Consider the following 21,187-nt stretch of genomic DNA (forward strand, 5'->3'; position numbering starts at 1 on the left):
GAGTCCCACTAGTGCCAGTAAGCTCGTGTAGAGTGAAACATTCCAATTGAATATTGTTGCACTGCCCCTCTAAGTTCTAAGTTTGCAGGTTGTTTTCTGGCGACGTTTACACACACACACACACACACACGCACACGCACACGCACACGCACGCACGCACGCACGTGCACACACACACACACACACACATATATATATATATATATATGTATATGTATGTATATATATACGGCAACTGAAAGTGTTCCTGGATACCGATAGGTGATGCCAGTGTGTTCTCTCCTTGTAAGAGATTTTAAGAGGTTCTAAGGTACACGGCTGTAAGCAGTCGCAAATAAAAGTCTGAATCAGCCTTCACCCTGTCACAAACTACACGGTTAGTTTTTATCTTTCGTAGTGAATTTTCCGCCCCGCCGTTACGGCTTTTGCACGTCCTTCCTCTGGATGAGACAGCGTTTTATATGTAGCTTCCTGATTAATCTTTTTCTCAGCCCCTCCACAAGACGGCTGTCGACCTCAAAATGTATACACACCGAGAAACAAAGTAAAAGCGTAGGAGGAACCTTGAAAAGACAGTCTTTTGGCAAACGTTGTTAGGTTGTGCTACCGCAATCGTTCACCCCTCAGCTGACAGTGCGGCGGAAGCTACGCGTGCTCGTTAGACAGGTCATACGTCTATCTTTCGACACGTGACCAGGCTCTCGCCCATAGCCACGCGTAGAGAGCGGGATCAGGCGATGAAATGCAAACAGTTTATTGGTCCGGCCAGTGCGTAACTCCCACAGCTCTAAGATGAGACAGCTTTTTTTCTTCGTCTTTTTTTCCAAGTCTCCCTTAGGATATAGGCTTCACTTTCACGATGTCTGCTTTTCGCAGTGGCCTTCGCTCCTCGGTGTTTCCTTTTTGTCTTTTTCTTGGCGTCTCCTTTTCGACGTCAGGGATGGCTCAAGGCGCTGTGCAAACACGGATCTCTGCGTCAAGCCGTGTATTATCCCGTGTCTGTTCTGTAGGATTACGGGCTTTCACCATTTTCTCGCTACACAAGTCGAAACGCAGCCAAATTAAGAATGGCTGGCAAGTAACGGCGCAAGCAGTGTTGCCAGGTCTACTGATTTATCAGTAGATCTACTGATTTCGTTCCGGGTCTACTGATTCACTGAAAAAGAAGAAAATCTACTGACTTTTTTTAGTAAACATATTAAAAATTTATTATTAGGCCCCCTCAGTTCCCAGGGTCGCCCATCAAAGGAAACTCATATTCTCCCACAATTAAAAACGAAGCACTGGCTGGACGGCCCAGAAACCCAACCTGTTCGAGCGATTTAACCGTATATTCATATCTATTCATACAGAGCAGGTTCGACCAACGTTGGGTTCGACGGTGACATCCGGGCCAGAGCCATATAGGTGGAGAGTTTGGCCAGTCTATGATCTCGCCGCCGTAACGTATACCTCCCGAGTGAGCCAATCAGCCTGCGGCGCAAAGCGAGAGGTGTGAGCGCATGCGCATGAACTCTCGGCTGCTTCCAGCTGAGCGGGGAGTGCCGCCATTTTCATTCATTCGCCCGGCAGTATGCATGGGATCGACATCCAAATATCGGTTATTAACTTTTATTTGCCAGGCTTTGGCAAGAAAATAATATAATGTTATTTTTCGGTGGCTTAAAAAGCTAACGAATTAAGTTTCTCCACATGCGAACGCAAACTTTGAGTCAGGCGAAAAAGATATAACCAGACGACGCGTAGCCTCGACAGTGCTCCGCGCCGACAGCGTTACGTCAAAAACCTTCCACAGCCCAGTAAGGAAAAATGGCAGCTTGCAGAGGACATAAAATGAACATACACGCGCGCACTTGCTGGAACGTCTTGTTTTGGTTTCGTTTCACTAATACCGACAGATGGATGTCCCACTGTCGCCCTCATCTGTTGATCCCAAAAGTGACTCAGTCTCGATTTCAACGAATAATCCTCGAAATCGCAACACTAGTCAATGCTGATAATATATATATATATATATATATATATATATATATCAGGGTGTCGAACCGGAACCGAACCGAACCGACAACCGGAACCGAACCGGTATTTTTTCCGGAACTGAACCCGAACCCGAACCGTGATATTGTTATCGCGATGAACCCGAACCGAAACTGAACCGGAAAAAAAATAACGGTTACCGGCTCATGTCAAAACGGTTCGGCCACGCGCTGTTGACAATGAATGTGCTATCAATGCCATTTGTTTTTTAAGTGCCGTCAACTGACACACACTTGGCTTACATATTTTTCTTCTCCACTCAGTCTTAGGAATATAAACGCTGTATCCATGAATCTTGACAAACGCTGCATCCATGAATCTTGACATAGAAACCAGTATTGCGCTGGCCGCGGCTTGCACGGAAAAAAAAAAAAAAATTAGAAAACTGTGCAAAAAAAAAAAAAAAAAAATCGCGTCACGGGATTTCATTTTCCTACAATCTCGTAAATCCTAAATGCTGCTGTGTGCTTATTTCATAACACGTTTCTAGAACGCGCGAGTTTTTGAAGCTTGCTTCCATCGGAATGAGAAAAGAAAAGGCTGTGGAGTTTGATAATAATGCATCCGGTTTCGTATAGGCACTTCGAAGCTAACATATTTGTGAGACAGCGAACTCTTCTATTTTAATATTTATCCTATTACGTCCTTCTGGCGTTGCGTTCGGTGAAGTGTTTTTCATATTCCGTATCGTGTTTAATGAAAACTTCTTTAAGGGACTAATTTGAGTTACCGAGGGCTAGTTAAAATAAAGAAAGCTGTATTTTCTCCCCACTGTTCCTTCAATTGCTTACACGCCGAGGTGGCGGGATAGTTAGCGAGTTCTACTTGTAAGTGGGTTTGTAAGGAGGTCGCGGATTTTACAGCTACTGGGTCGGACCCAATTAGATGAAGTCCGAATGCGTAAACGTCGGTGAGGTAACCTTTGAGTGCACATAAAGAAACCATTCCTGGTAGAAATCCCTGAGCCTTACACTACGATGTATCCCGTTTCGTATGTGCTGATTTCAGATGTTTCATTTGAAACTTATTTTGATGTTGCAATTTGTCATTTATAATTTCCGAACCGATTCGCGAACCGGTTCAGCACCCCGAACCGGTTCGCGAACCGGTTCGCGGATCGAATTAATCGAACTGGAACTGAACCGGAACAAAATTAATTTACCTGAACCGTAACCGAACCCGTATTTTTTTCGGTTCGACACACTGATATATATATATATATATATATATTCACGGTGCCATTTTACTTTGTTTTTTTATAAAGAATTACTTGAGAACTGTTCTTGTTTTTTCGTACTTTATTTGTGTTTATTACCATGGTATTTTTTGCTCTATAATATTTCTTCGAAAAATGGTTTAATGGTAATGGCAAAGGATGCCAAAACACAAATTTCGTGGAATCTACTGATTTTTGTGCAAATCTACAGACTTTTTGGAGATTAATCTGCTGACTTTTTTCTTCTTCGTCTGGCAACACTGGGCGCAAGTCTGGGCTCGCTGCAAAAATCTTCAATAACGAGAAAAGCAAAAAAAAAAAAACGTCAGTTTTGCAATGTGTGGCCATGCAGTCAAAGCTCTATGGTTGCACCTACCCTGGCGAATCTTAGCGCCCAATCAAAGCTGAGCACGCGCACTCTTCGCCACTTTCTCAAATACGAGAGAATGTGGTGTCGTCCACCAAACGGCAACACGCGTACCCGCAGACGATCCTCGTTGCGTTACCGCTTGCCTTATCGCAAAAAAGGCTGCGTTGCTGGAAAAGAAGCCATTGTCTTGGAAAGTTCGTAATTAGGGGGAAAACAGTGTGAACTATGCGTGTTTTTTTTTTTCTATGGGGCATTTTGCAGTGCTGCACTCTTTGATAACTGCTTTCCCCTGCGTACTGTGCTGTCTTTCTCTCGCCTCTTTGTCCCTGTTTTTTGAGCGCTAAAATGTATTCCGAATTCCCCTGAAAGCCGGGGTCCCACTGCTAGTGCATCATGCAAAGAACAGTCCGCAGACATGTTGCAAGAATCTATGAAGCGAACCATGCTTCGAAGACGCTTGAGTCGTGTCCGCAGATATTTCTGTCACCCTGTCTGCGGAGAAACTCCGTGTCTTTTGCGTGACGCATGCGCGGAGTAATGGCGCGTTGACACTGGAAGCGGATCCGCGAACGCGAAGCGGATCCGCGCGTTCTCCACCGCAAAGCGCCGCTATATTTGGTTTCAGCTTCCGTCCGAGCGCAGCCAAAGCTACGTGTGGCCGGAGCCAATCACACGCCGGCAATAGGTCACGCGATCTTGCCTGCACTTTTGTATCACTCCGCTGGTCGTCCGCGCCGCCCGTTCTCGCCGAGTATTTCGTCTGCTACGGGTGTATCAATGGTTTCGTCTGCACCAGATTTAAAAAGGGCCCTGTCACGTTCTGAAATTTAGTCACAGGGGATGTCTGTACGTAGGCTGGCCGCTGGCGTCTGTATCCGAGCTTTGACCTGTTCGGCCTTTCGGCATAGTTTCGAGATGTAAGTACACATTGGAAGGTGTCCAATGACCCGGCCGTTGATGTTTCCGTGTATTGTCTGGATATATCAGGGCTCGAGGCGCAGGCCTTTCCACCAGCTTCTCGGCGTCCAATGTAATATGCAGGTAAAGGGGTGCCCTGATTCGCTGCGTATCAGTGAATTGTAGTGGCCCGGACGCTTTTCTTGTTTACAACGCATTCGCGGTACGACGCGTTGGGCAGGAGACTCGAGTCTCCTGCCCAATTTGAAAGTAGACATTCATCACGACGTCTCGCGCCTGACACCCAGACGTGCCTTTGCGAAAGGACGTTTTGAAGCGGCTCGGTGAGGAAAGCAGCGAAGCACATGATTAGGCCATTATGGGAACGAAATCATACAGAAACACCGAGCGCTGCAGCCGTGTTGCCAGCGGATGTACGTGTTTTCACCAAACCACATGCATTTACATATATTAATAGAAACATAAACTTCAGATATTTAATTCCTTTAGTTGCAAATCATTCTCGGCAATACACATCTGCAATATTGTGCAATGTTTACGCACAAAACAGTTATTAAAAAAAAATACTTTTGCGGACTACTTCGTGTTGCGTAGGAATGCTCTGTTGCGAACCGTCCCTTCGCCTTTGGCTGCGCTTGGACGGAAGCTGAAACGAAGCATAGGATCTAGCTGTTGGAGCGCGTTTTTGCCAACCGCTTCGGGACCGATTTCTCCCAACCGCTTTCAGAAACCTTAAAGCGACAACCAATCACAACGCGACTCTGACGAGACGTCAGTGACTTTCGAAACAAGATGGCACCTGTGGCTGGTGAGGCGTCCAAGAAGCTGTAGTCCTAGTGCTAGAACAGACAAATCAACGAAGAAACGTTATGTTCACGTCCGTCACTTGAATCCACCGTGAAAAGAATTGACTCGTAATTTTATCGGGCTTCGCAGCGGTGATTTGGTTCAGGTAAGAGTTTGTTTATTATTCCGGGTGCCACAGGCCCGAAGCTCGCTGCCTTGTTAGTCTCTGTAGGTAGAACGTCGGAACCGGCCCCTGATCGACCGAAATGTCAGCTTTTCTATACCCATGGTAGTCGCGTGAACTATTCAAAGCTTTCGACACCATGCATAAACAAAACGTTGTGAGCCTGATTGCGTAGCCAACGCACTACCGGGGAGCGGGCAGGTTACCTGCGCTAGCTCGACCTGTAACGTTTACTACTAGCAAAATAAAATAAAGGGAACCTACTCAAGGAACAAAGTGTACGTACCAGACAATGCAGAGGTAATTTATACGGCGTTTATTTGCGCTTAATGTCAAACAAACAGTAGACTCGATCGACGAGCGAGTGACGAGAGGAGAGTCCGCCACCAACGAAGCAAGGACCGGATAGCACCGAACATATTCCCCGCACCACGGTTCACCCCACCGCTCACAACTTCGAAAATGATAAGAGCAAACGAGGGGGTGAAAACTGTCCCTCTATCCCGAATACAAGGTCAGCTATTCATGCGGGAAGGGTCATTTCTAGAAATTACTCCCAGCTTCCGCAAAGAGTCATTTGTAAGGTTCTTAACGTGTACAGTAAGGTATAACGAAGAGTCTATGTATACACCAAGATCACGCGTGCATTACACTCTTCGCAGCGGATTTTTGCCAATCTGGTAACAAAAGACTATTTTTCTACCTTTCTAGACAAAAACATATTAATTAACGGTTTTAGAAGTATTGAACGTTAGCATGTTATGACGACACCAATTGCACACACGACTAGCATCCTCCATAAGTTTTTCACAGTCTTCCAAGGATAGGATCTGCCTAAACAACTTGACATCATCTGCATATTGCAAGATGACCGAATCGCGAAAAATTGAGCCCAAATCAATAATAAAAAAATTAAAAACGATCGACCCAACTATGGAGCTTTGCGGCACACCCGAAGAAGAAACATAAGGCCGGGAGTGATGCCCAAGAACACGAACAAAATTGTGTCTATAAGACGAACAATCTAGAAACAGGGAACAAAGGGAGGTACTCACGCCGTGGGATTCTAGTTTGTATGTAAGTAGCGAATGGTCTACCAGATCAAAAACCTTAGAAAGGTCAAAATATACAACGTCTACCTGTCCGCGTTGACACAAAGGAGTCGAAACAAAATTTAAAAAACAAACCAGGTTTGTCTCAACAGACCTTCCACACATAAAGCCATGTTGTGAAGAGCTTATCTTAAGCGTAGAAAAGTTTAAAATACGCTCAAATAAAACACTTTCCCAGATCTTAGCAAAGGGAGATATCAACGACACAGGTCTGTAATTTTTTATATCATTCGTTCTGCCATTCTTATCTACCGGCAAAGTAATAGATTAAAAATCAAAACAGCGCAAGGACACGGACAAGAACAAGAAGGTAGACGAACAAGGCGCTCACTTACAACTAAAGTTTATTCCTGCCAACATCAAGTATAAATACTGAGCGTCATGACAAACAAACAAAGATAAAAAAAAACATGTAATGAACACCACGCGCTCCTTAGCCACCGTTATGCGCTGTCATTTTGTGTCGAGAAAGCAACATTCCTTTTCTGATAAACATATGGGGGAAAATTGGGGGAAAATTGGGGGAAAATTGCGTCAGCACTCCTTCCATATGTTTATCCAAAAAGGAATGTTGCTTTCTCGACACAAAGTGACAGCGCATAATGATGGCTAAGGAGCACGTGGCGTCCATCACATGTTTTTTATCGTTGTTTCTTTGTCATGACGTTCAGTATTTATACTTGATGTTAGCACGAATAAACTTTAGTTGTAAGTCAGCGCCTTGTTCGTCTACCTTCTTGTTCTTGTCCGTGTCCTTGCGCTGTTTTAATTTTTAATCATGAAATACCAACTAGCCCAAACCTCCACGTTAGGCAATGTAATAGAGTTCTTCCAAAGGGAATGAAATGTGAGGCTCTGCAACGACAAGTTAAAAATATGCGTTAAGACGGGCGCAAACATAGAGGAGCATCCTTTAACAATGAAGCATGGGATACCATCAAATGCAACTGATAACTTTGGCTTCAGTTTCCTGGCAGCAAGTTAAATATCAATAATTCCAAAAGATAAAATTGACAGGTGATCCCTATTATTATCACTGACGCCATGCACTGGCAGTCTATTTTGGCCACAAGAATATACCGGAGAAAAATAACTCGCGAATGGATTTGATACATCTTCGAGCTCAGACAGCATATTACCAGACGAGTCAGCTATGTGTATTGATGACGAAGTTGTAGTTGTGCGATCTTTCACGTATCGCCAGAAAAGCATTGGGTCACGATTTAAGCTACGCTTCACTGACTCACGGTGTAATATTTTATCGCGCTTTAACAATGTCTTAGCTAGCGCACGCGACTCAGAAAGTTATAGGTACCAAAAAGCGGAATGTGCGACCTTATATTTCCTATGACAATGGAATTTTTTTTTCTTAGAACTCATCTAATTAAGCTTCTTGGATTACCAGTGCGGATAACGACTTGTGTAAGGACGCTTTTTGGGAACGAACCTTTCAAGTGCATATACGATATATATATATACTATATATTGAAGCGCAATCTGCATTATCTAAACATTGATAAAGGCCAAAGTAATCAGCTCTTGAGAAAGCAAACGACTCACGGTATTTTTTGTGCTTTACTTTCTCCACAGAAATCAGAAAAGAAACAGAAAAAAGAACGTGCGAAACATCCGGTAAAAGAAGCGGATTGGAAACAGACATCAGGCTGTCGAAAGGAAAGTTGGCCAAGGCCAGATCGAGCACATGTCCTGCTGAGTTATGAAGACCGTTCATTTTGGGTAAATCCGAGAAGGTTAACGAATAAAAGAAGGGCCCTCGCTTTAAATGATGCAGTATGAGCAGACAGTGCAGGATGTTCCGAATTCCAGTTTATTTTAGGAATATTGAAATTACCACGTATGAGATACGATGTTGATCCACATCCAATCGCTAACATCCCTAGCATATCTAATTGGTCAGAAAACTTAGATCCGTCGACATTAGGAGGAAAATCAAAAGTGCCTATAAGTAAGCTATTGTTATCACGAAGAGGTATTTCAATCTAAACGGACTCGCACTAGAATTCGAGGTCAATCCGGCGCATAGCCCGTAAATGTTTCTTAACTGCAATTAGTACTCCACCACCGAATTTAACGGAAAGTTTTTCATAATCTCTATCCCGACGAAACGGTGTGTATTCGGACGACCATCTCGTCGTAACGCACAGTCACGAGTGATCATAACGCAGGCGGTCACACCTATAATCACTAAATAAGCTACGATTCAAAGAAATGACACTTACCCATTTTGGGACTTAAAATCATGGTTGCCGGTTATCTCAAAAGCTTACTGCAGCGATTTTTTTTATTTTTATGGTCGCCGATTTGCTTTAAAATTGGCTCAACAAACCGATGGCCAGACCCCCAAGTATTGTGCGAACATAAAAAAAAAAATTCGGGAAGTTATTGGATTTTTTAAATTCTGTTCTCATCGTGTTTCTCAAACCGAGAGCCCCTACTGGCAACGCTGAAGTGTAAAGAGAGAAATAGTACAAAGTGAGCAGTAAACCACGTTCCCAACTGATTAGAAGACGTTTGATGGCGGGACTGCTTGGAAGCTAAATCACCGAGAAGCACGAAAAAAACCCTCGATATATTGGGCTACCTTAAGGTCTGTACCATTTGTGGCGTCGCACCACTAGAGATAGCGCGTCAATTTAAATGTTGGTTTCGGCATCATCTTCATTTACGGTTTGCTAAACATCTGTTTGGAATATCGAGGAAATAAATAGCGAACAGCGAAAACCGAAGTCCGGGTACTCACAGATTGCAAGTTCTTTGTGTAACTCCAAAACTGGCCGGACTACACTGACAGGGTATTTATGCTCGCCAAGGTTTTTATTTGTATACGGCATATGAAAGCCCAACTACCTAATACACAATTTGCGGCTCAGAATTTTTTTTTCTTTCCACCCGCACAGCGCCGATCGAGAACTGGCCGGTTTGAGTCGCACTCATTCTCTTCTTCATAGTCATGTGCCGCTCTCTATGTTTCAGACACAGATAATCAAAGTCGTGGGTCATATCGAAAACACACACTCAATATTAAAGAAGATTAAAAAAAAAATATACCCATTTTTCGTGGCTTCTAAAAAAGCTGGAAATACGTTGGTTGAAAAAAAAAAAACAAAAAAACGTTGCACAGAGAACTGGAAGCGGACTAAGCGATGGCGGCGGACGACGGGCGTGGGACTTCACAACTGTTGTTTGAGGTACCGGCGAATCGGTCTAGGTCTACCGATCAAAACAATTATGATTTACTCCGTACGACACGCCCGACCGCAGAGCTGATTCGCACAAAGACGTCACTGAGTCGTCGCCTTTTCTCCTGGCTGAAGACATCGCTCGTCTGACGAACACGTATTGGTAAGAGCTTGCAAAACCCGCAAAACGCCAAGCATGAAGTGATTGACTTTCGCGTTTTTCGTGCGACATGCGACGTGCGCCTTTTTCGTTTGCTTCACACAGCCGGAAAAAAAACAAAAAAAAAACGCGGTCGGATGTAGCCGCGTGATTTCCGGCAACTTTCTCTTCCTCTAAATTCCTTCTTCCTCCACAGTTCAGTTTCAGTTTAAATTTCAAGCAATCGCGTTTTCTTTTTTTTTTTTTTTACTTTCTTAAAACTATACGTGACAGAGTAGCATGATAAAACAGCGCACAGAACACGTAGAAGAGAAAGGGACAGGTAGGACAGGAAGAGCGCTGACTCCCCAAGTGATGTGTTTTGAAATAGGAGGAACAAAAGAAGCCATAGCAATGGACCCCACGTGATAGGAATGTTGAAGTACCAACAAGCTCAAATCACTACTTTACCGCAGTAGCAAAATATTGATTGGGTAATCTTCTGAAACCATATTAAATCGCCTGGCAAAAATATTTTAAAAAATCATTGGGGTGTGACAGTGTCTCTTCAAAGGGGCAATGAGAGGGGGGTTTATGCTTGCCAAGGTTTTTATTTGTACATGACATATGAGAACCCAAGTAGCCAGAACACGAATTACAGTTCGAAATTCGAAACGGGCCGGTTTTAGTGGCAAACACTCTGTTCTTTGTGGTCACGTGCCGTTTTCTATGGTTCAGACAAAACCACCAAAAATAAAGTCGTGGGTCATCGAAGGAACGCACTTAATATTAAAAACAAAACCACATTATGATATCTATATTTTGCGACTTCTGAAGCTGCAAACACGGTGATTGAAAAAACAAAACAAAAAGGTTGCACAGTCAGGTGACTTTCGGCAACACTCTCCTCCTCAATATTTCTTCTTCGTCCACAGCCCAGTTTCGTTTTCAGTTTCGAGCAGTTACGGTTCATTACCTCATTAAAAATATAAGTGACGCTGTAGCAAAATATTATTGGGTAGTCTTCCGACACCATGATAAATCTATCGCCTACAAAAAAAAATTAAAAAGAGGGGGGGGGGGGGGAGTGGTAGTGCCCCTTTAAGCTTTATTAGAAAACACAGGAAACGCTTTTCCGTCCTCCAGAAATATTAAAACAGTCTGCGACAGAGCAAGACGACACTTGCACTTCCTAACACCGCATCTAAAGCTGAGGAAGTCGAATTTTTTTTTTGTCATTTTGACTATTGGTGTTGGCTTTGCACTAAGCACCAAGATGGGGCGCCCACTAGCAGATCGGGGACGGAGTGCCGATACTCTAAGCACAACTCATTAATAGTCGTGGTCACACTTATAGAGCCACTAAACGAGCTATGCTTGGGCGCCGCCATTTTGGTTGCTTGGTGCAGAGCGGCTGCAAACAACGATCGACGACTCGAAAATGCGACATGGTGAGCTCGAGCCACGGCGCAGGGAAGCTCTGGCGCAGGGGAGCTATGATCTGTCGCGGACCGCGTTTTTTTTCCCGAAAAACGAAAACCCGTTTCCCACGATTCCCGATAAAGCTTCAGGTAAGTTGCAACAATCATTTTGAGCACCACTAGCCTATAGATGGCACAAGCTCCGCACGTCATAAAGCGTAAAGCCATTAATGCATCCATATATCCATCCACCGATGCCTCAAGTGTCGTTATTCTGCTGCGTAGCTGATTTCGTGGCCCACATCCATGGCGCAAGTCTCAATCCGAGTAACGAACGTTTTTGGGATTCCGAACGCGTAAGTTCGGCGGGAGGCTGCCCCATTGTCTGCGCGCTAAAAATGTATAATTTGGAAGCCAGACGTAATCAAAGTTTTCTTATTATTGTTTCTTCATCCTTAACGCTATCCTGGGGCCGACATACCCGAACCACGTAGTGCGTTCTTGCTATGCTTACGTTGTGTTTTCACAAACCGCAAAATGCGCTCGAGCCCAGTCGTTCGGTGACACGGCCTGTCAAAGTTGCACTTTTTTACCACCAGTCGCGCTGACTCACAGCCGATCAACACACCTCCTGTTCACTACCCTAACCAAATCCAATTTAGCGCAAAAAAAAAAAAAGAACGTAAACAGGAAATAACAGTTTGGCTGGTTGGCTACACATAATAAATATCGAGAAGCACAAAGGACAAGGACAAGATGTAGAGCAAGACGGGACAAGCGCTTGCTGTGTCTTGTTCTACGTCTTGTCTTTGTCCTTTGCGCTTTTTAATATTTGTTATGTGAAAAGTTGAATTTATTTATTTATTGAACATACCTTCAGGGCCCGAAGGCATTAAGTACAAACAGGGGGGAGGAAAAACTGTAACAAATTAGCGATAGTGATAATATTACAAACAATCAATCAAATAGGGCGCGGATCATTTGAAAAAGATGGTTAGTGATAGCATTTCGAAATAAAGTAGGGTCAGCGATGGTATCAATTACAACGGGGAGTTGGTTCCATTTTATTGCTCTGCGAGGAAGGAATGATGAGTGAAATCTAGTTGTTAGCGAACTTGAGCCAGCAACTTTATGCTGATGATCAACACGGGACTAAATGTAAAATGTGAGAGTTATTTGATCGTGTAACATGAAATTATGAAAATAAATTTTGTGAAATAAACAGAAACGTGAAATTTTACGGCGCAGCACGATGAGAGTTTGATAGGATCAAACGAGTTGAGAGATTTGGGACTCATTCCGGTGCTATGACGAGGATATCGTTACCGGAATACCAGATAGAGGCTGCAGGTTCCATCTTTGGTCTGATTAATGTTTGATATGAAGCCAATTTAAGTGAAGCGGGTGCCAGTGAGAAGTAACATTATATGTAATCCAACATGCAGTTAGCACGATAAGTGATATGCTGAATATGGGGTTTTTATGAAAAGTTAGGAATTAGGTGAATACCGAGATATTTGTGAGATGATACTTGTTCCAAAGAGTTGCCATCAAGGTAATAACAAGGACTGTCGTTAAGTTTACGGGACACTATCGTGTGTTCACATTTATCAGTGTTTAGTTTCTTTAGCCACGATTTCACCAATGGGAGACAGAGGCAATGTTGGATTGAAGGGCAGACGAATCAGAAATATCTTGAATTTCAATTTAGGTTACACAATCATCGGCAGTCAGACAGATAGACAAAGTCACATTGATAGGCAAGTCGTTAATATAAATTAAAAATAGTAAGGGGCCTAATACTGACCCGTGAGGAGCGACAGAAATAACGGACACAAGTGGAGACACGCTATTATTGACTTTAACAAATTGTGAACGGTTAGTCAGAAAATACTTGATCCATACAAGAACGTTAGGGTAGATGTTCAGTTTACGCAACTTTAGTACCAAAAGCTCGTGATACACCTTATCTAATGTTTTGGCAAAGTCTGGGAAAATGCAGTCTACCTGGGAGCCTGGGTTTAAAAAGTAACTGAAATGATCGCATTCGTGCACTTTAGGAGCGGCATGCAAATGTATTTCTGGGAACAGTCATGGTCGAAGACTGAAAAAAACGACAGGCAAGTCTTCCGAGTGTAATCTGTTGGAACGTTATACTTCGTGTCAATAGTTGCCTGCAGTACTGGCGAAGGCAACGTCAGGCGAGGGGAGAAAGGGCAAGCAGTAGGAACGCTGGGGAGGAGGAGAGAAACCTCCACTATCTCTAACGCTCCCAGTGCTCTGCCTTTCTCCCCTTGCCTTCTATTGCCCTTCTCTCCCGTCTCGCCTTCCTAGCTTTCTCGTTTCGCCTGGCGTTGCCTTCGATTGCACTGCACGGAAGTGCCAGTCACGTGACTGCGAAATCTCTTTTTGCGGCTATTTTAACCGCCTGTAGATGTATACAATCTCCACCAGCAAACCGGCCCCGTCGCCATACCAAAAGACCTTGCTCAAGCATGCTTCCTGAAGAGCACTTCATCTTCAATAACTCTGAATCGCAACTCAGAATACCATACTTAGTTTTTGGTCTGAGAGAGGTGGAAGAAAAACAGGAATTATGTCTCCGACTTTAAATTAGAGTCGCATCGCGAAGTCTGCCATCAAAACTACGTCTCATTATTTTTTTATACTTCAAAGGTCGTGACTTTTTTCTTTCTTGTTTTTTGGACAGGATGTCGCGGTCGTGAAATTGAGGTGTCCTTGGAGGCTACGGGGGCCGATTCTTTTGTCTCTGTACCCTACTCCGCCTTCTAATTGCTTCACTTTAAAGTTGAAGGAAACAAAAATAGGAAAATATAATAAGGGAAAAACAAAGCTCGCGGCTAATAATCTTTTCTTCTTTTTTTTTTCTTCCGAGAATTGTTCTTGACTGAGGAAAAAGAAAAAAAACCTGCCGGTCTTCGAGCCATCATGGTATTCGGGTACACGTAATGGAACTCGGCTATAAGTACTGACAGGATGAGAGCGACAGGACGGGAACGGGACTTCGAAGCGTTTGCGAAGGTGTAAGAAGCTCGCACTGAGGGCGGAACAACTGAGGCCCCCCCCCCCCCCCCCCCCCCCCTCTGCCATTGTAGTCCTGTCAGAGGAAGCTTACGGTGGAGGTGGTACAACCAAAGGACCTCTATGCCGTTCTAGTTCTGTCAGTGGTCACTGACAGGATAAGAACGGCGGGAAGTCCAGTTTTCGCTGACAGGATTAGAACGGTGAAGTTTTCAAACACGAGCTTTCTTCCTACCTTCGATAGCACTTCGATGTCTCACCAGAGCGTGAACGGAAAGCCAAAGCACGGGCAACAAGCGCATGCTGGAGGCTAGAGAATCGGAAAGAGACGCTCTGCCGTACTTGTCCTGCCGATAGGCGGTTTGAGTAGGTCGTTCCGATGACTCCGATAACGATACCCGACACTCCGCCGATCCCTTTGCGCATGCATCGTATCGCTATCGGGTATCGTTAAGATCTACTAAAACTCTCCGATGACCATTTACGAGGAGATCGAGGTATAGGGACACTTTGTCCAGCTCGTTTTCCACAGAGCTCAGTGTTTATCCAAAACAAAACCATCGGCGGTTTCTTTACGTCATGTTCCTCGATTGAGCGACAGTCACAGATGAGGAACGAGTGCTGCGTCAGCAGTGCTCGTCCGGGGGCTCGTATGCAGCTGATGCTTGACTCAGCGTTCTGCTAAAGTCACTGGATCCTGGAAAAGTAGCGCCAAACACCCCGCATGGTCGCCAGTTTGGGTCACGGAATGCGCAGATTCTCCTTGACCTCTCTATTCTCGGTGAGCCGATCTTAATTCGCTGGTGACGGTAGCTTAAGAGAGCCTTGGATGCCGTCCTTTTGTTAGCCACACACCGGCGAAACAAGCGCACATGATCCTGGCACCGCCACCACATGCGGCGTCGGTGCTTGGCGCCGACGCCATATTCATAAACAATAGAGGACAGGTTGACGCCATATTCATCGATCTGTCAAAAGCCTTTGACAAGGTATCTCACCCAAAACTATTGTTTAAGCTAGAATCTATACTAGGAGCAGGAAAAAGCCTCAGGTGGATTAAAGACTACCTTTCAGATCGCTATCAGTACGTAGCACTTAATGCGCACTCATCATTCGAAGGCAAGGTTTCATCGGGAGTCCCACAGGGATCGGTACTGGCACCCTTTTTTGTTCCTAATATACATAAATGACTTGGTCAAAGATGAAAGATGGTCAAAGCTCTAAACAAACTGAGTTTCCTTAAACGAGTCTTAAAATTTGCATTTCCTGCCACTAAATTACTGGCCTACAAAACTTTAGTACGTCCTATGCTCAAGTACGCCAACGTCGTCTGGTTTCCCCACACAGTCTTCGGCATCAATATGATAGAAAGACTTCAGAGAATGGCCGCGAGGTTTATTTGCAATAAGTATAGTAGGCACGTCTCTCCTTCTGAACTTTGCAGGCAACTGGGTCTCTCCTCTTTAGGAAAAAGAGCAAAAACAGCTAGACTTAAATTTCTATACGAATTAGCCAACGATCATTTCAGCCTACCAAAAGAAAATTATCTTATCCATACAAGTAAACGATTAACACGGTACAACCATGGCAAGCTTTACGAGGAAGAGGTCGCTCATAATAACTGCTTTAAATTATCTTTTGTTTCCCCGAACCATTAATGAATGAAACCACCTGCCTCAAAATGATGTTCATTCCTCTTCTATTGAAATTTTCCTCGGTTACGTAGATGCCCACTTTTCATCATAAACTAATATTTTATGCTGTTTTTAAAAGTGCAATGTGTCTATTGTATTGAAGTTGTTTACTAATTTTTCATTGTCGACTTCTTTATTTGCTTTGAATATTTACCTGCAAATTGTGTGTTGAATATTATTTTTCTGCTTGTAATATTTCAAACTGTACCACCCTACAACAACCCCGAATGGGGTTAGTGGTATTGGAAATAAATAAATAAAAAAAAAATAAATAAATATTTACCTGTCTGGAACTACGCAAGAACCACAATACCACTGCAAGAAATCTGTGCAGACGAGCGTGATTGATAAGTTGATTGCAGGCGCATGTGCCAAAGGTGCTTATATTGGCGAGGAACGCTTTCATTAGGATGATGCTTTGGAGCAATCTTGGCGGGACGGGTTCAGAACGGCCCTTTCGAAGCTTCGAAGATTTGAATGGACTAAAATGGCGATTGCCATAGCAACTGAGATCGATCAGCCAATCACCTTGCGAGGTTTCGTCGTCTGTGTGTTAGTATCTGCTTGTGTCCGGCTAGCAGACAGGGAAAGCAATGGCACTGCTTTCCCAGGACCCAGTGGGTTTACGTCAGCCTAACGCTGTTTTAAGAACACAAACAAATTTTTTTTGTTTGTTCTTGCTCATTGGTCATTGGTTGTTCGTTGCTCATTGGTGAAGTTCTCAACTTAGTCGCTAGGGGCGCGACGGCTGGATCTTCTCCTTAGAGGGTCTTATTTAAGAGATGGAGCAACTTAAACCATGAAGAGCTTTTGCAGTTTAATGGCGGACGCCATCTGCGCAGATTGGTTGCAAGTGCGCATGCGCTGCGTTTCCAGGTGGCGAGGAGGAGAGCAGGCGGAGGGGCGGAAATGTTTGTAGACGATCAACGGTTTCATCACCTCCTCGCAGCTCGTATCGTGAATGCTGCCCACAAACCACGTGACAACGATCGAACAGTTGGGAACTCTCTGTCATTTGGGCTCTCTTAAAGTGCTCCCTTCCCAATGGAGCCTCGCTCAAGGAGTATGAAAACCGCGGAGTCGTAATCGGACTAATGATCCAGCTGTCTTTTATAATGTCCTCGGTCCTTGGCCAAGAGGCGGCCTCGAGTAGCACGGTTTCTTTGTCAATTCAAACTACTTCCTGCGTAGCTTTTGACCCTCGATTGCTATGCTCCGAAAGTCGCAAACAACCGACATCCGCATCTGGCCACGACCACGTTTCTCCGTCGAGTGAAAATCACCTCGATTATAAAAGCTAGTAAAATAAGTAGGGGAGTTTGGCGTCCGGCGCAAATAACGCATAATGTAGAGCGCCGTAAATTTTTTCGCGTATTTCTTTTATTTGTTTGTAAGGACGAGAGTAAGTTTTATTAAAAATATAGTGCTTTAAAATCATTTCAGGTGCATGATAAGCGCTCCATAGAAATGAATCTTTAGACAATTTTATACATTTTTTCAAACATACACGTACAAAATAAAAATTATTGCCATATTTGTTGTTCTTTTTTTTTTTTTTTAAAGAAAAGAAAGCTGGACAGGATCCGAATTTGTTCAGAAGTAACGTGGCTCGAATGCATCGGAGAATGCATTGTAAGCCGGCTGCGTGCACTGCGAAAGGCCAAGCACTTTTTATATGTATAGCATTCCCGAAACTCGTACAATTATTATTATTGGACAACTTACTAAAAAGGAATGCTATTTAATTATTACAATAAAACTGATTACTGCGGCGAAAAGTGCTGTTTTGGGTGACTGACCTGAGTGATAAAAACTGACACTTGTCCACGTCCTTTCGAAGAAAAAGAAACCGCGGGGAGGTTGTGGTCGTGCTGAAAATGGCGGGCAGTGCGCACACGGAGAAAACGGCGGACTGCTAGCAAGAAGCAGAGGCGCGAGTGTCTACACAGAGTGAAGTCGGTTTGCCCTTGCACGGCGACACTGGCTGATGCGGTAACTCAATCGCGTGTACGTGCAACAATGTCTAGACTGGCGCAGCTTCAGTGCCGAAGCTAATTTCGCAAACGCAGGCGAATGAGACGCCAGGAAAATCCGCATGCTCTTGCAACATTACGGGGCTTCAGCACCGTGAAGCTACGCCTACTTGCGGACAACTTTTCCCGGCAGCTATGTACACTCCGTTCACTCTTAAAGTGAGACTGCAGCCAAAGCCACAAGGGCGAGCTTGTCCGCGTCCCTGGCTTCGAGACGGGCATTTCGAGCGCTTGTTCTCCCGAAGAGCGCTTCAAAGCAGCGACGTCGAGCTCTCGTGCTTGCGGCATTGGCTCAGGAGTATGCGCCATTGAAATTGTCGCTGTGGTCGGCCTTCAATGATTCGCCGAGTGTTGTTTAGGACGTCAGCAAAGGGTTTCTTATCGACAGGAATAAGAGATATATAAGAAATTAATTTTTGACCATGTTGGCAGTGTTGGTTTCAGAGCGCAATGGTTTCGAGCTTCCACCATGCTTCTTATGAACGCCACCGAACTTGTTTTTCGCATGGTAACGACGTCACGAAAGGAAACCATACAAGGGAGCCATCAAAGTATCCCGCCGCTAATAGCTCGTATCCATCGGCACGTGAAAAGGACGAGCACTACGCTCCTGTGTGTCTATGCTGGGGCCCTAATCTGGACATTTGACGAAAAAGTTGGCGAGGAATTCGACCTCCGCGATTGGTCGTCGCCAAGGTCAAACGTGTCGCTGGCCGATGGCTACCGCCAAGCCCCTGGTCAAACCTATCAATCAATCAAGCAATCAATGTTTATTTTTCTCTTGTGCTAACCAACAGCTCGAAAGCCTACTGGGTTAAGCACACACAATTGAAATACACCCAAAATACAGAGTAGACAAAATGAAGAGTTGTGAAAAAAAAAATGCAAGCACACAAACGTGTATATATGCCAATTAAAAACACATGCATCAAAATGATCGTTCTCCAAAAGACAGGTTTGTACTAAAAATATCGACGTCAGTAAATTGCGTGTTTAAAACATGTTGGATACGCGAAACCGGTGATGCGTTTCGAATAAGGTCTGGGTAAAAGACTCTAGGATTTCTAGAGTTCGTTCTAAGTGGTATGCGAAAGTGAACACAGGTGAAGAATATCAATATTGTACAAACAAAGTTTGTACAATATTGATATTTATTTGAGCTCAGGAGATCCGCGGCGCCACAAAAAGGCAAGTCGGTCCATACTTTGAAGGCCTGCGGCGCCGCTTCTAAGGATGATGAAATGGTATTGTACATATGATTATGTGGATGACAATGATGATGATGTGTAGAATGATTGTTACTTATACTGCGATATTACACGACAGCCACTAAAAATAGGGAAAAAAATGTTGAAATGGTGTTGTACATATGATTATGTGGATGACAATGATGATGATGTGTAGAATGATTACGATGATGGGATGGTGAAGAGGGTGAAGAGCGTTAGGCCCAGCAGCGGTCCTCGCAATGTTGCTCTTCGCGGCGTCGCCATAGGCTGCTGACTTCTAGCAGGCCAGTTTCAAGCGCCGGAGGGCTCCCTGCATGCCCAGCTTGCAGTCGAGCCGGCCGTATTTCCGTCGACGAAAGGAGTCCAGCACCCCGTGGTGGGGCTTTAGGGGTTGGCGCCAGTGTTGGCCGAACGGCAGTATTCGTGAAAGCCAGCCTTGAAGTCTCCCAGCCGGCGGTCGAGCTTGTAATTGAGCAGCGTGAACACCCTGCTGATCAGACACTGTGTGTGCCACTGGTTCAGCTGACTCTCTGAGGATGAAAAAGACACGCCTTAAGCCCAGCTGGCTTCCTATTCCTAATAAAATAATAAATAATAAATAGTAAAAAAAAAACTGGCTTCCTCGTCCTCCCCTTTATCGTGACGAAGTCATGGGGGAAGAGCCCTAACTTCACAAGCACCCAAATTCATTGCGGGGAGGGGGTATTTTCACAGCGACGTTACAGTTCACGGCACTTGTCAACTTGAAACTTGGATTCCGAGGAGCGAGGAAGCCCCCAGAGGCAATTTTGGGGTGCACCCGCAACGTTGACTCCGCCGCTATTTTTTCGGCAAGCAAACAAAACAAATATAGACGTTAAATTAAAAGAACTTCATGTACCAAATAAATAAATAACATAGGCTACTTAATCATAAATAATTGCGTTTAGTACTTCTAGTCCTGGAAAGGCGTTCGAGGTTCACGCCGTTCCGCCTCCCAGAGGCTCCGTTCTTTTTCTCATACGACGATGGCGGGCGCCGGCGGCTGCGCTTCAACTCCAGCGCCAAGGGGTTAAACAGCAAGGTGCTCGCTGCTCAAACCGACAGCTCGACATACTTATTGATTACATGTTTGCAAATCGAGTGTGTGTCCGTGCAGCAACGGAGTCTACGCCAGCTGCGTGACAGTAATTACACGTACTGTTTTTCGGTGGGGTTGAAGATCGGGAAGGAGTTTATTACATAGGAATCTCGCTGCTTCCTTCCTTACACAGTTGTCTCTGACGAACTTGTCTTGGGAGAGCTCGAAGGAGTGGTGTCCAATTTATCGAATGCGGTGCCAATCACTGCTCCATATTTGACAACATTAAAAGTTCCTTGGAAGTCCATTGGAAGTTGCTTCCAATATATGAAATGGTGTGCCAATTACTGCCCGATATAGGAAAACGTTGGAATCCCGTTGAAACTTTACAGGAGGTGGTAAATTTATTAATTACGGTACCGATCGCCGCCCAATATTAGGCGACCTCGAAAGCTCATTGGCATCCCAGCGGAATGGGTTTCTAATTTTTTCAATGGGACACCAATGGCTTCTTAATATTGGAGATAATGAGGATAAAGTGGGCCAATTATGGCCCTATCTTCCCGAGACATTACCAACGTTAATTGCAGAGAGGACACAGTGGGGCCACTGATGGCCCTTTCTTTCCAAGATATTTCCAATATTGGTCCAGTGGCCTGTGCTTTCATTTTTTATTTAGTCAATACTCAGACCCAGTTGGTTCCAGGTAGGAGTGGGACGCAAATCGAAAACGGTAACAAAAGAAC

The sequence above is a fragment of the Ixodes scapularis genome, unplaced genomic scaffold, assembly GCF_016920785.2.
Source record: "Ixodes scapularis isolate PalLabHiFi unplaced genomic scaffold, ASM1692078v2 PGA_scaffold11__112_contigs__length_91849675, whole genome shotgun sequence".
Lineage (NCBI taxonomy): Eukaryota > Metazoa > Arthropoda > Arachnida > Ixodida > Ixodidae > Ixodes > Ixodes scapularis.